The following is a 3907-nucleotide window of genomic DNA, read 5'->3' on the forward strand; positions in this document are numbered from 1 at the left end:
CAGATCCCACGTGAATCTTCGTCTGTGAATTTATGACTCTAAATGGCCTGTTGGTGGTGGGCTGGGGACAGGGAATGGGTCCCTGCCCTGACCTAGTCAAACCTGGATAGGGGAACACTATTCTGAAACTTGGGCCCAAGAGGCCCAGCTAGTTTGTTGAGAACTCCTAGCTACTCCTCTCACAGGAGGCCTTCCTGGACACGGAGGCAAAGAGCCCCCGTACCATCCCACGCCAAGTGCCAGGCCCCATGGGCTGCATGGACTTGGGCTGGAGAAACCAGGCACCCTTCCACCCAACAGTGACTCAGGGTCCAGGGCTTCTGGAACATTCCTCAGGCAGAAGACTTAGGGTTGAGAGGTGAGTGTTGGGGTGGTCATGGTGGAGGGCCCAGGACCCTCCTGGGGTGGGGGGGCAGTTTTGGGGTCAGGGCGTCCCACTGTAGGAATAGTCTGCTTTGTGCATCACCAGCCAGTCATCCATGAAGTAGAAGCTGTCAGACTGTGTTTCATGGGGGTGACGGATCATCTCGTTGATTAGCTCCTCAGAGAAAGAAGGGGGAATTCGTAGATGTGCTCACAGGTGTTCTTGCTGCTGGGGATGCAGAAGCCGAAGTGGAAGTCAAAGCTTTTGAGCAGCTGGTTGCAGGAGTGCCTCTCAGTCATGTGGAAGTTGTTGACAGGCTTGTCTCCCACTGTGAACCCCACTGTAGCTCCCACCTGCCTCAGGCGGAGGAAGGCAGGCATGAACTGGCAGCGGACAAAGCGCCCAGCACTGGGGTCCAGGTCCCACAGGTTGATGGGCAACCGCTCTGAGGCTGGGGGCTTCTTGATTTCAAAAAGGGCAGTGCCTGAATCCATGTCCCGAATCTTGAACCTGACAAAGTCAGTCTTGTGGATGTTTTCCTCAGGGGAGCACAGGTAGTCACCCGTGATCCGCTGCAGCCCCAGCACGTCCTCTGGCCCAATGGGCAGTTTCCTCTGCAGCGGCCCCAGCCGGGGCCCCAGGCCTGCCTCCACCTCCAACTTGGACCCGAATTCGGATTCTGCCTGCGGCTCTGGCTTGGGGTCCATGCTCGGCCTGAGGCCCCTGGAGCGGGCTCCACCCTCATCCCAGCCCCGCCGCCACCGTTCTTCGCCTTCATGGCCTCGCGGGGCCGCGGCTTGCCTGCTGCCACCTCGGCTGCCTGAGCCAGCTGAGCCCAAGGACATTCTTATGTAAGTTTCTTTGTATACAAGTTTCTATAGTATTTTGTCAGCCAAGGGAGGCTGACATGGGGTTCTAGGAGGTGAGCAGCCCAAACGAAAAAATGCATGAGGAGTTGCCATACCACTGGACAGACTTCAGCCAGAGACATCATGGGGTTAACAACACTTTATTGCCACAGAGAGGTGAGCGCCTACGATGCACCTGTCCTGCTTTTATCTGTTTTCTGTCAGCACATGCGTGGTCTGAGTTTCTTTGTTCTTTAGGCTTACAGAATATCTCTAGCACATGCGTACTTCTATTTTCTTTGTTCTAAATCTTATATAATTGACTCATGTGTGGAGCAATTATTTGCTGCAAACTACAAACATGCTCTGTAGTCATGGCCTTGGGTCCCACGGCCTTAACTCATCTCAAGGCCAGCTCACATATTTATACCCAGTAATTGCTGAGTCCTAGAGTACGTAAATTTCAAACTTTACTAGCTATTTCTAGATTACTTTCCAAAGTTGTTTTTTAAATCAGTTTACAACTACAAACCAACAGTGCACGAAGTTTCCTATCATTCTACAGATTTATCAACACTGTATTATCATACTTTTAAAAATTTACCAATCTCATGAATCTAAAATAATATTTTATTGTGATTAACTTGTATTTCCACAATTAGTACGAGGCTGGCATTTTGTAATAGATGTATATTTAATTTCATCTTCTTTTCATTGCCAGTTCATATACTTTATTTATGTTTTCTGTTAGGTCTATCTTACTTAAATTATTAAAGAAGTTCTTCATAAATTCAGATACTGATCTTTAACTTATTCATAGTGAATATTTGTCTCTGATCTTTTTTTATGTTATTTTTCTATGATTTTTATCAGTAAGAAGTTTTTAGTTTCAAAGCAGTCGGGTATATAAAACTTTTAAATGGTTTGTGCTTTTTTTATATCTTGTTTAAGAATTTCTTTCTGTCCTGGGGTTATCAAGATAGTCTTTTTTTGTTCTTTGCACAAAAAGTCTTAAAGCTTAACTTCACATTTATGTCTTATAATCCACATGGAATTTATTTTTGCCTATGGCTTGAAACAAAGTTCCAAATTTATTTAGTCCACATGGATAATTTACTATAATTGACTAGTGCATTATTTTCCCACTGATCTATAACACTAACTCTTTGACTTGTCAAGTGTTCCCTATGAGCAAAAACAAACGATCATTGTCAAATCAGACTCACATTTATGTCTGACCCAGGATCAAGCTTTATAAATAATTTTAAGGATACTGATAATTAAGAAACCCAAGTTAAACAAGCAACTATAGATGGTTCTTGGAGACCTAACTATTACATGAGGTATTTCAAAGAGGTTGGCAGTCACATAACTTACAAAGATGAGCACTGTATATCTGTCAGGAGATGGCTCCACTGTTTACTCAAAAAGTTACATTTCCAAGGGATCCAAGTCCCCCAAATCCATTGACTCCAAACTGGTTGTCCATAAGTTACCTAGACAGACCAGAAAATTAGCATTTCCTCCTCCATGAGCTAATACCTTTAATGTGTTTGCCAGAAAGTCTTCCATATGTTTTTTTTTTTTTTTTTTTTTGAGAAAATTTGACCAGATCACCTTCTTTCTTTTCAGGGAGCATCACCTTCATGAGTTTGATAATGAACCTCAGCCCTGCGTGAACCATTTTCCTTCTACAGGCCTAAGTGAATGTGGGTTCTGTGGCCCTAGGATCTTCTACCAATCTGTCAATTCCTGTACCAAAATCACATTGAATTAAGAAGGACATAGGAAAGCATAGCACAGTAGCTAAGAATGCGAGCTAGACGGACCATGTTTATTCTGGGTTCTGCTGTTTAATGTGTAATCTTAGGTACCATTCTCTGCCTCTGATTTTGCATCTCTTTGGGTTACTTTCAATACAAATGTATGCAATTTCAGAAAAATGCCTTGCATTTGTAACCCCTCAATAATTTTGTTATTCCTATTATTATGTAGTTTTACATGGTAAAAACTGTTATAAACTGCTGCAGTCCCCACCCACTACATATACTTTTCACATACTTTCTTATTCTTCTTCAAAATTATATTGGCAATTTTTAACCTTTAAATCTTTACTATATATTATAGAATCAACTTTTCAGTAATTTTGAGTGTAGTAATCAATTGATAATTTATATAAGGTATCTTTGTATTCTTGATCATAGGAATATTTCTCCATTCATTAAAGTCTTTAAGGACTTTTAATTTTTATAATTTTCTCTATAAAAGCCTTGCACATCTTCTTTGGATTATTGTATCAAGTACCATGTGTTAATGGCTGCTATAACTAAATGTATTTATTTTTAGAAAGGCATACTTTTTAATTTATTCTTGGTGCATAAGAATTAAATTTAGTGTTGTATATTGTTTTTATGTCCACAGATTTGTTGAACTCTGATGAATTTCTTAATTTGTCTATTTTCTTCAATGTTTTTATGAAGACAAACTACTTAAGAACAGTGATATTTTCTTCCATCATTTCCAATTATTTTATGTTTCATATATTTTCTTATATTGCTGAGTTATCTAGGGTTTACAATGTATTGTTGAATAGAAGCTCTTTCTTCTTGATTATAAATTCTTATATTGTTTCACTCTTAGTAATGTAGTTTGCATTTGTTTGTTAATTCCTTTTGTCATATTAAGAAGGGGGTGG

At 40.8% G+C, this 3907-nt stretch overlaps 1 pseudogene; it reads right to left on the reverse strand.

Moving 5' to 3' along the window:
- Nucleotides 1-232: 232 nt before the first annotated feature.
- On the reverse strand, nucleotides 233-1142 carry LOC105088004 (protein unc-119 homolog A-like; annotated as a pseudogene).
- Nucleotides 1143-3907: the final 2765 nt, after the last annotated feature.

This window comes from Camelus dromedarius, chromosome 13, assembly GCF_036321535.1.
Source record: "Camelus dromedarius isolate mCamDro1 chromosome 13, mCamDro1.pat, whole genome shotgun sequence".
Lineage (NCBI taxonomy): Eukaryota > Metazoa > Chordata > Mammalia > Artiodactyla > Camelidae > Camelus > Camelus dromedarius.